Raw genomic sequence first — 12,089 nt, 5'->3', positions numbered from 1 at the left:
TTTTGATTAATAGGAAGTAGCTTTCCGAAACAATGTTTTAAGAAGTATCATGTCAGACTGGCCAGGTCTACCATGAAGGGGTGGTGACAATGGCAACGTCCATGTAATATATTTACTGTCCATGTTGCTACACAGATTGACTATTTAAATTTCCCTAACCCTTCACTTGCTTTTTATTTCCTTGCCTTTTTTATTTCCCTAGGACTGGTCTCTTAGACTCCAGTCTTACTTCCCTTTCTCAATACTCTGTTATCTTTTCTAAAAATCATTTAATAAACGAGATTTTGATAGCAGATGGGCGTACAAAAACAATTAGATGAATGCCTTACATCATATGCCAAAAGTATGTGAAAGATCAAAGACTTAAATGTAAAAAGCAGAGCTGTAAATGTTCCAGAATGTAACAAGGAAGATTTTATTTATAGTCTTGGAGTGGGTTAGGCCATTCTATGACTCAAAATCCTGAAATCATGGAAAAGATTGGTCAGTTTAACTCTATCAAAACCAAACTCAACTACAAGGTAAAAACAAACAAGTAAACAAACAACTAACAAACAAAAACTCCATAACACTATAAGCAAGTACAAAAGACTGGGAGAATTATTAGTAACTCATCAAAAAAGTATAAAATCTCTAATACATAAAGAGCTTTTAGAAATCAGTAAGAAAGTTACCAACAACCCAATATAAAACCAGACAAAGAGTATGAAAAGAGGAAGTATAGGGGTGTCTGGCTGGCTCAGTCTGTGGAGCATGTGATTCTTGATCTCGGGATTGTAAATTCAAGCCCCATGTTGGGTATGGAGACTTCATACTTTGATACTTTAAGTATAAAAGTTAAAATATTTAAAAAAATACATTAAGTTTACGGAAAAAAAATACAAATGCCTCTTAAACATATCAAAAGATGTTTAACTTCACTCATAATAAGAAAGTTCTAAATTAAAACTATTAAGATATCTTTATTTGCACCTAGTAGAGCTAAACAAGTATCCAAAAAGTTGATAACACACTATTGAGGATGCAGGAGAGAAAGGGGCTTTCGTGTATTTCCAATGAGAATGTAAAATGATAAAATACTTTTGGAAGGTGGGTCGCCTGTGTGGCTCAGTCGGTTAAAGCATCTGCTTTCCCCTCAGGTCATGATCCCAGGGTCCTGGGATAGAGCCCCGCATCGGGCTCCCTGATCAGTAGGGAGCTGGCTTCTCCCTCTCCCTCTACCTCTCCCCCTGCTGGTGCTCTCTCTCTCTCTCAAATACATAAATAAATAAAATCTTAAAAAAAAATACTTTTGGAAGGCAATCTAACAATATCTTTCAAAATTACAAATGCATATGCTCGTAATTCAGCAATTTTTCTCCTGGAAAATGATCTTAAAGATATACTTTCAGGGGCGCCTGGGCGGCGCAGTGGTTAAGCGTCTGCCTTCGGCTCAGGGCGTGATCCCGACGTTATGGGATCAAGCCCCACATCAGGCTCCTCCGCTAGGAGCCTGCTTCTTCCTCTCCCACTCCCCCTGCTTGTGTTCCCTCTCTCACTGGCTGTCTCTCTCTCTGTCAAATAAATAAATAAAATCTTTAAAAAAAAAAAAGATATACTTTCATATGTGAAAAACGTCTAAAGTTCAAAATTATTCATTGTGGCATTGTTTGCAACAGCTGCCCAACTACTGGGGACACACTAGCTAATACAGCTACGTAACAGAATAATGTTCAGCTGTAAAAGAAGTTTTTCTTCACGAAAAAGAAAAGATATCTCTGTAATGAAAAGAAATAAAGAATAAATTATTAAGGGGGAAAAAAGCATAGTTCAGAGGTGAAAATTCAGTGCTTAGTATGCGTTTGCTTGAACATGCTTTAAGAGTCTGAAAGGATACACAAGAAATAGTCATTGTTGGCACCTCGCTGGAGACCTGAGTAGATGGAGCATAGAGGTAGGAAGATTTCTGATTGAAAAAAAATTATTTTTTTTCTAAAATTATGCAAATGCTACAGCTTTCTCTATCTTGATATATATATATATATATATCATTATGTATTCTTCAGATCTCAATCCTTTGCTCAAAAAAGACTTTCCTTCCAATCTGGAAGAGTTTCGATTCTGTCTCATCTTGAAGTCTTACGTTTGTTTTTGTAAATCATTTGTGCATATCGGTCTCCCTTATTTGACTGTTAAGCTCCTGGAGGGGGTAGGGAACATTATCTGGCTTGCCTCACCAGAGCCTGGCCTGCCTGGCACACAGCTCTGGGTGAATGCTTGCTGAATGAAGAAATGCATGCTCAGGGCACTGTGTGGGGGCACTGGTTGGGAAACCACAAAGAAAGATAAAAGAGGTGAGACAATGTCTGCCTTCAGGTAGTTTATCAACTGAGGCTAAGATAAATACACATATAATTAAAAGGCAGAATGTGGTCCTTGCCTTAGGAGTTACAAATAAAGCTGTATGGGATTCAGAGCAAGGTGAGCACTAGAAGAATTTTTAAAATGTGTTAAATATCTGAAAAAGGCTGTAGTATTTGAAAAGGGGCTTTGAAAGACTGATGTGATTTCCTCAAAAAAGGGAAGAGCATTTAATTCAGAAAAACAAGTGTCTACAGGGACCAGAGGGTTGATACATGTAAGTGAATGGTCCAAGCAGAAACTGACAAAACACAGGATCTAGAGGTTCTTAAACTTGGCTGAATAATAGCATCACTTGGGAGCTTTAAAAAGCCGCATACTCCAGCCATAACTCAAGGCCAGTTTGATGAGAAACTTAGAGCGGGACGGGGGAAGGGTGTTGGGGGATGGGATGGAGGTGAAACCCAAGGATTTGCAGTTTTAAAAAACTGCCCAGGTATAGACCGGTGATGGGTAGTAAGGAGGGCACGTATTGCATGGTGCACTGGGTGTTATACACAAAAATGAATCATCGAGCCTTACATCGGAAACCGGGGATGTACTGTATGGTGACTAACATAATATAATAAAAAATCATTAAAAAATAAATAAAGAAAGAAAGAAAGAACTAAACAAAGAAAAAAAAAAAAAAACTGCCCAGGTGATAACATTGTAGACCAGCAGCATTCTCATCCCCTGTGACGTCTAAAAATCAGAACACTAGATCCCACCCTGGACTTACAGAACCAGAACCGCACTGTGACAGCATCTCCGGTATTCTCATATACGCCCGGAAGTTTGAGAAGGCCTCCTTGAGAGAACTTTGTCCCCTTCGGAGGGAGTGGCCACTCATTAGGCAGTATCAGCATTAGTTACCCTGAGGGAATTCAGACACCCTGGGGTCTCACTTTTCATTTGCAGTACAGGCAACAACCCAAATAGCTGAAATCAGGTAGAAGCCATCAGAAGATAGCAGGCCACTACGTTGTACACCTGAACCAATGTAACACTGTGTGTCAATTACACTTCAATTAAAAAACCCCAAATGTGGGGCTCCTGGGTGGCTCAGTCGGTTAAGCATCTGCCTTGGGCTCAGGTCATGATCCTGGGGTCCTGGGACTGAGCCCCGCAGGCTCCTTGCTCAGCGGGGAGTCTGCTTCTCCCTCTCCCTCTGCCTCTCCCCCTGCTTGTGCTCTCTCTTTCAAATAAATAAATAAAATCTCTAAAAAAAAAAAAAAGAAAGAAAGAAAGAAAAAAAACCAAATGACTGGGGCCTAGTGGTTCACTAGAGATGGAATGGTTTATTAGTGGAGTTTGTCTAAAGCTTAGGTTGTGTTTTTTTTTTTTAAGATTTTATTTATTTATGTGACAGAGAGACAGCCAGCTAGAGAGGGAACACAGCACGGGAGTGGGAGAGGAAGAAGCAGACTCCCAGCAGAGGAGCCCGATGTGGGACTCGATCCCAGAACGCCGGGATCACGCCCTAAGCCGAAGGCAGATGCCTAACGACTGCGCCACCCAGGCGCCCAAAGCTTAGGTTGTTTTAACCAGTAATGTTAATGTGGACTTCTGGTATTTATTTTTAAAATGTTTTTTGAGCAGCGAATGCATCCCTGACAACAATACTATATGGCAAAGTTCAACATACAACCTTGCTCTTCCTTAGAGGTATAGAGGTCCTGGAGACCCATCGGCTCAGTGTCGTGCCTTGCCATCTCCCATAAGCAAAATTTAAAGGGTATGTTGGAAATACAGCTACAAAGGTTTGGAGGGCTTGAAATGATTAAGTAAATTAAGTCAAGCTTATTTACTTAATTTTGGCAATGTCCATTCACTCAATATTTTACAAGTCCGAATTATAACTGCAACACAAACAAAAAAGCGAGCTTGCCCCCTCATGATCTGATTGGAGATATAATTGGCATGAAGGAAACAGTTGATGACTTTTATCCAACAAATATTTATCGAGCCCCTGCTGTGTACCACTGCTATTTCAAGTCCTTTAACTTCATCCCTTCTGTGGTATCCCTAGCCAGCCAGCCTGCCTCCTGGAAAATTAATGTCATTACGCCTAGAATGAATGATCTCACAGGATAGACGTGCGGGTGACTCAGCGCAGCCCATCGCTCCAGCGGGAGACTGCCAGCAGCCTGAGCATTGTCGTTGAATAGGAAGGACCTCTGAGATTGTGGACAGAACAGAGGAGGAAAGCAAGTTCAGAGGAGGTAAAGAGCCACACTAGAAAGTCCCTTCCTCCATTGCTGAGGAGTCGGACAACAGTTACAAAATCTCAAATAGCAATGCTAGGACATAGCTTTCAAAATATCAGCAACCATTTTCTCTTGCTCCCACAATTCTCATCTGTTACTCTTTTTTCAAGTTAAGTTGTTGCACTGAGTCATGTTTGTATCTACCTCTGCAGAAAGATTACTTAAAAAACATCACTTCTCTGGATAAATATCTAAAATTAATTGCAAATGAAAAATCAGTCTAAAGCTTTAACTTGTTGAACTTTCACAGCACTGAAACAAGCACAGGTATTTCTGAAACACACTAGGTATTTTTGTAAACCACCCATAAAAGCAAAAATCAAAAACTTTACAAAATGGGTTTCTGTAAGAAGTTTTTCGATAGCTTTTGTTAAAAAGAAATTTCTAAGCACTTTCAAAATTTTAGATGCTCAAAGAATATAACCACTGAGGACAGCTCTACCCTTCCTTTATAATTTTAGAGAGCATGCACTTATTTTGTTTTGATACAAAGCTCAGGTTTGTTTTTAAGATGTGAAGTAGTAACAAAGGAGAAGAAAAACAATGTAATGTATTAGAAAAGGCACACAGACGTGACAAAAAAGGGAAAAAATCTCCTTTAGACCTAAAAAGAAAGAGAAAAAAAAGCTATCTACAAGGAAGAAGAAAGTCATCTCTGAACAAGAAAGGAGTATTTCCCCAGCCTTGAGCTAGGGGGGCTTTGCGGGTGGGGTGGAGAAAGAGAAGGTACCAGGTGAGAAAGTATTGTTTATGGTCCCTGCGAACAGAACTTTGATTTACATAACAAATCAATCCACTTACAGGACGTGCTTAACTTCACCTGTTGGGAGGTAAGTTCAGTCCCTTTCTCCTCCTTTGAATGAATGGGGAAGGCTTTCTGCTCACCCTCCGCCTCACCACAGGAATGCGCGCTATCTACAGCCTTCTTGTGAAATCCACAGCGCTTAAAGGAGCTGTATCAACAGGTTTCTTCTTCTCCCTAACATTGAGCCAATTGTAAAGGCTGAGTAAGAATCTTGAACACATTAAACACTATCCTAGGAATTCAAAACCAGCTCTAGCTAGAGTGTTGTTTTTTTTAAACAGAATCATAATTTATATTTTTTTATCACTTCAGCCTTTTTTGAGCCCAGAACCATAGAGCTAAACAAAGGGCTATTTCCTGACAGCTTAATACAAAAAGCACCTTTTAAGGAAAGCCTGAACGTTGGCCTTGGAATGTGGGTTAGGGCAGAGAACTCTTCCTCAGATGGAGCTGCTAATGTGGTTTTCAAGAAAACTCAGGAGACTCCAAAATATCCTTCCAAGCAATGTAATAAATGCCAAACCTTTTATATACTTACTGTCTAATGCATTTCTATGGCCACCGCCCTACAACGCAAATATTTATCTTTTCTCTCTCAACTTTGGCCTATATACTTTGCATTCTGCCTTAAAATAAAACTACTTCCAGCCTGTGAGTGGGAAGGTCAAACAACCATCGTAGAAGCTTCACTCATCTCAGCCCTAACTGCTACAGGGGAAAAAAAAAAATCACAGACAAATATTTCAAACTTCTACCTATGATGGTTAAAAACAGTAAAGTGAGAAGTCATTCGCATTTTCTTCTTTAAAACTCTTTTTGATTAAAGGGTTGTCCAGAACTTGGCTTGCCATGTTTGCACGGTTCACTATTTTTTTTAAAAAAAAGATTTTATTTATTCATTTGACAGAGACAGAGAGAAAGAGCACAGCAGGTGGACCAGCAGGCAGAGGGAGAGGGAGAAGCAGGCTCCCAGATAAGCAGGGAGCTGGACATGGGGCTCGATTCCAGGACCCTGGGATCATGAACTGGGTGAAGGTAGCCGCTTAACTGACTGAGCCACCCGGGTGCTCCCATGTGTCACTATTTTAATATCATTTCCAATTTATTCCACAATACCAAGTGGCTACTTGTAAGAAGTTCTAAGAGCTGATATAATTTATCATGAAGCCTCTCAAAGTTCATTTGGCATGAACTTAATTGAAAACGATTATAATCTGATTTCAAATATTAATCAATTATGTTATAAAGAATGTGTATATTTCCCCATAACTAAACAAAAATACAATTAAAAATAAGCCAGCATTCCCAAAACGAAAAAACACACCCAAAAAAAGTACTTTTTTTTTTTTAAGATTTTAATCTCTACACCCAACATGTGGCTCAAACTCATGACCCCAAGATCAAGAGTCACATGTCCACTGACTGAGCCAGACAAGCCCCTAAAAAACTAAATTTTTTTTTTTAAGGGAGAGAGAGAGAGAGAGGGATGAGCATGCAGGGGAGGGGCAGAGGGAGAGAAAGAATCTGAAGCAGGTTCCATGCCCAGCTTGGAGCACGACGTGGGGCTCAGTCTCATGACCCTGAGATCAGGACCTGAAATGAAATCAAGAGTCTGACACTTAACCCACTGAGCCACCCAGGCGCCCCATCCTAAAAAACTATTCCTAATCTTGATGATAGAAATTAAAATCTCTGTAATAAACTGCTGAGTAAATAATTTGCTAATTACCATGCCCTGATGATTTTAACTGACCAGTTTCTTAGTGATCTATGTATCAAAATTTTTGAAAAGGGACAGGTTAGGTAATTGTCTAGGTAATTTATTAATGTAGATTCTAGGGCTTAAAGGAACAAACTTGAATGTCTGATGGCTTTCCACATTTGAGGAAGCAAATTACGTAACAACGAATGCAGAGAAATCTAGGGGAAGTGGGATCAGGAATCAAAGGATCCGAGTCAGCAATAAAGACGGCTAGCAACAGTGCCCAAAACAGTGAAAACTTAAAGATGCATTTCATTGTTTTCCTCAGTCTCCCTGGGTTTTGTTCAAGAGCGTGGATTCTTGGGGCACCTGGGTGCCTGGGTGGCTTAGATGGTTAGGCGTCTGCCTTTGGCTCAGGTCAGGATCCCAGAGTCTTGGGATTGAGCCCCTTGCAGGCAGCCTGCTTCTCCCTCTCCCTCTGCCCTACCCCCTGCTTGTGCTCTGTCAGATAATAACAGCTTAAAAAAAAAAAAAAAAGACCGTGGATTCTTCATGAAGTTTAAAAAAGAAAAACAACTTTTAGGAAAAATACTCAAAAGTCAACTGCACTTCTCAGTGAAGATGGCTGAAACTGGTACTCGACGCTGTGATTTCATCACTACTTAAAGGGATGTGACAACGCTCTTAAAATATTTCCAGAGGACATGGAGTATTTCCAAGAGTGAAGTAAAGAATCATGTAATCATATAAGCATTACTTATTTAGTTATTGCAAATTAAGATGATCAGATACCCCATTATAAAATAAGAATTATGAATTAAAAGTCACACCTATACATTTTCTCCCTCCCTTCCTTTTCTTTCCTTCCTCCCATCCTCCTGCCTTCCCTTTAGGTCTGTCTGTTTCTGTCCCTCTCTCTCTCTCTCAAATTTAGGCAACAGAGGATTTTTATCTTCCTTTGAATTCTGGTGCCAAAATAACTTGAAAAACTAACATGAGGCAGAATTAACTGGTCTTGGAAACACTCTCCACAGTTCTATTCACCATTTCCACAGAGAGGCCTGGAGAAACTGGAGAATGCATAATGGGAGGGGCCCCTGGCTGGCTCAGTCTGTAGAGCATGCGACTCATCTTGGGGTTTCAAGTTCGAGTCTCGTGTTGGGTGTAGCAATTACTTAAAAAAAAAAAAAAAAAAAAAAAAAAAGAACACACAGTGGGATCAAGCAGATTTACTTAAATAGCCAAACAATGAAAACAATTATTCATCAACAGGGAAGAATAAATTGTGTTATATTCATGCAATAGAACACTTTGTAACTAAAACCACAGGGGTGCCCGGCTGGCTCAGTCAGAGAAACATGTGGCTCTTGATCTTGGGGTCATGAGATAGAACCCCAAGTGTAGAGATTACTTACATAAATAAGCTTTTTTTAAAAAGTGAGACAGTATGAAAAAAAAAAGATGGGAAAATGACCAACCTGTTTTCCTTTCAACCTTGCCTCCCTCATCATGCATGGAATGTGGAGAGAGGAGGGGAACTGAAGAATAAGAAAAACCAAATCGCTTGTAGGGTTTGGGGACTTCAGTTAAGTTTTAGAATTTCTTGATTAGGGAGACCCTTCAGTCTCCTCATTCTTTTAGGAAATACCGTGATCATTTTTTGAGGGAGACACTGTGGCAAGGAGTGATCAGGTGGACAGTGTTGGTTGACTATCTGGGTTTCAGGTAGAGAATTAAAGCTTGGTCTCAAATTTACTTTATTGTTCTACACGGTTCAACAGAATGGGAAAGGAGGGAGGGCTGAAGGCAGAAGCGCTGTCTAGGAATGAAAGGTGTGCACATGATTGGACTTGCCTTCTGTTCTCCCTGTGAAAAACCACAAAATGGATCCTGTGGATTGGAAGCAGAAGGCTGAGGAACACCAGTATCTATTCCTAGTCAAAGTCTCTCGGTATCATTTATGTGCTCTTCTTTTTTATAGAATCTTGGCAAAACAAATCGCTATCTCCTTAGCCTTTTTTTTTTTTCCCCTTCCAGGCTTTTTAGAAACACCACAAATCCATTATTCCTGTTCTCCTCCCTCTGGACACTTCTCAGCCCTGGAAGATCCTTTCTAACAGCAGAGGCTGTGTGTGACTGGTGATGAATGTGTGGAAGGACCGAGGCATTCCTATATTGTCTCTTGAAAATTTTTAACAACAAAATTGCTGCCTCATTCACCACCACCCAAAGTGCTGCTAAGTAGAACCTGACGGCATTTATGAACTTATTTAAAATTTTAAATTATTTCATTATTGTAAAATAATACTAGATAAAAATGAATGGAGACAGTTATAGAAATGCTAAAGCTGACCACATCATTTAAATAATATATATGGGGTGCAGGGCTATTAAAATAAAAATTTAGGGCTTATCTATGGGATAGGCATTTTTTAGACATTATTACATTTAACCCCATGAAACCTCTGTAAGCTAAAAATTAGTATTCCTGTTTTAATAGTGAACTCTCAGACTTCAAGGATCAAGTACTAAGCCCTGATGCATCCGACTCCAAAATCATTTTATCTCACTACTGCTCAGGCAAGGTGCTTACTCAACATAAGCAGAACTTAATTATTCTTTCATCCTATGAAAAAAACAGATACAGTTAAATTACATCAGCTAAAATAGATGGTAATCTCCCTGAGGGCAAAAGCTGATGACTTATCTTTTTGTTGGCGGAGAACTGAACCTCAGTGTGGTAGACGCATACTTCCAAATAGGTGCACAGGGAAAAATGTTGATTTTTTTTAAAAGGTTACATACATACTTTTTCAAAGCATGTGTAAGCATCTACATTGTCATTAATGGATTCAAATACCTGCAGAAAAAATACAATTTACCCATCTAAATAAAAAGTGAGGTCCGTAGAAAGGAAAGCTGAAAATGCCAAATAATAACATAACCCAAAAAATTAAAAACTTGGGTACTGAATTATATTTACAGATCTTTTAAGCTTTAAGGGCACATCAGCTAATATTTCTGTTATTCCAGGAATAACAAGCAAGCATAAGAACTTTTATGGTACAACTGACCTAAACATGAAATCACTTTTGAAAAACATACGAATGCAAGCTGTTCTCCTTATATAACACGGAACCCAAAGGAGCAGAGTGAAATCCGACTGTTAGTAGAATTACACTCTGCTGACCAGTCCTTTATACCAAAGAATTCAAAACCTGACTGAACACTTTTTCTTTACTGGGCTTTTCTTCTCCCTTCTCATTTTAGTTTCTCTATGCGGAAGAAAAGCCCAGAACAAGATTTTAAATTCTTAATTCCTCATTTTTTTCTGAAATTAGTTTATTTACTTTCAAATTAAGTCAGAATTTGTTTCTGAAAGAACTATACTGTATCTTTAGTTGCTGCATTGTTAATGATTCTTTGCAGTTAAAGACATGCGGAATTCCAAGGTGGGGTGCTTTGTTATTTACTTTTTACAAGTAACTCAGTTGGCCGGATGTTGAGTACTTCGGAACTTAAAAGTTTTTTTTCATAGAATAAAAGGACTTCTTTCAATAATGGAGGTCCTTTTGGCTTTCAGGTAGAATTATTCAGGTTTTCAGGTTTGTGAGTGCTGTTATTTCTGCTTCAGAATTTTCTAGGAAGAGTTTATTTGTGAGCCTAAACATACCCATAAATAATCTCTCTTAACTCTCAACATGTCTGGTTGGGTCCATGTCTGAGATTATTAAAAAAAAAAAAAATTATTTCTTTCTTTCTAGATTTGTCTCCCTAATTTTGTTCATGTTACTTGTTACAGTAAATGGACATTCCTGACATTTTAATAATGTATACCTATGCACTGTAAATTTCTTCATTACTCCAAAATGTTTACTGTTTACTTTTGTGGTTCTGCACATTTTTTTTGAGCAGTCATTACCTGCACAAGAAATGTCTACATTGGCTCCTTTTTTTTTTTTTTTTTTTTTAGCCAAATACCTCATTTCCATCATTTTGGGTTATTTTTGAGAACGATCTCCAACTCATTCCTGCATAAAATCCCTTGTCCACATTATGGTCCTTAAGGTAATGTCTTTACAAATAAATCTCCCTATACCTGCTTCTCTGCTTTCAATGCTTTCCATAGTCTCGGCATTCTTTTGACTTTAATTCACACTTTTTTATTCCTTTGTATGAATTTACATATTTCTTCCTTTTGACTGGTATCTACCTCATTCTATTTTAAAGTCTTTAGTTTTTACTTTTGGTCCCCATGAAGTTCCCTGGTGATGCCAATTCATGAAATGGCATCACAGGTTTGTTGCATGGCACCCTCCCTGAATGTGAGACTTCCTGGTATTGGGGGGAGGGGAGCACACCTGTCACTCATTGTACTGATGATCCCTGCACTACTGACGACACTGTTACCCAAAAATGAAATCTTTAAACGTCCAACTGTTTAGCCAATAGCATATACTTTACTAAGTAACTGTACCATTTTTTAAAAAATGGTAAATAAATGAAACTTACCCTTTAAAGAAGATTTCAATAGATGATTTGGGATCCTTCCCTCTTTATTTCAGCTTAATCCAATTCAGGGAAATTATAGAAGCCTGTCACGTCCGTCCAGAGGCTGTGGAGACCACAAATGCAAGGATAAAACAAGTCCCTCCTCCTAAATTTACATTCATTTAGATCAGCTGCAGCTAGAGTTTTCAGATCCCAAGCTTTATGTAAGGTGTTTTCCTTGATGAGTGAGTAGTAACTGTTTTCCCCAGCCTGTGAGGATCTTAGGTTTCCCCCTTTTAAAGCTTCAGGTTGTTCTTCAACTCTTCTTTTTATATTGCATAACCCTCAGGGCTTTATATCCGACTTGCATATTTAATGTATTTTAATTCAGCCTCGTGATGATCTGTATACACATTCATGAGCTCATCTTTCCCTTAGGACT

At 38.9% G+C, this 12,089-nt stretch overlaps 1 protein-coding gene across 1 annotated transcript in view; it reads right to left on the bottom strand.

Moving 5' to 3' along the window:
• The window catches only part of SLC39A10 (solute carrier family 39 member 10), a 104,876-nt gene extending 99,340 nt beyond the window's left edge, over positions 1–5,536 (bottom strand). The window contains exon 1 of the mRNA XM_057303645.1: positions 5,451–5,536. The gene's annotated coding sequence lies outside the window, so the exon portion shown is untranslated. The remainder of the gene's footprint in view (positions 1–5,450) is intronic.
• Positions 5,537–12,089: the final 6,553 nt, after the last annotated feature.

This window comes from Ursus arctos, unplaced genomic scaffold (genome assembly GCF_023065955.2).
Source record: "Ursus arctos isolate Adak ecotype North America unplaced genomic scaffold, UrsArc2.0 scaffold_1, whole genome shotgun sequence".
NCBI classification, from domain to species: Eukaryota; Metazoa; Chordata; class Mammalia; order Carnivora; family Ursidae; genus Ursus; species Ursus arctos.
The sequence above is the reverse complement of the archived record's forward strand: the minus strand, read 5'-3'. Positions and strand labels throughout refer to the sequence as shown.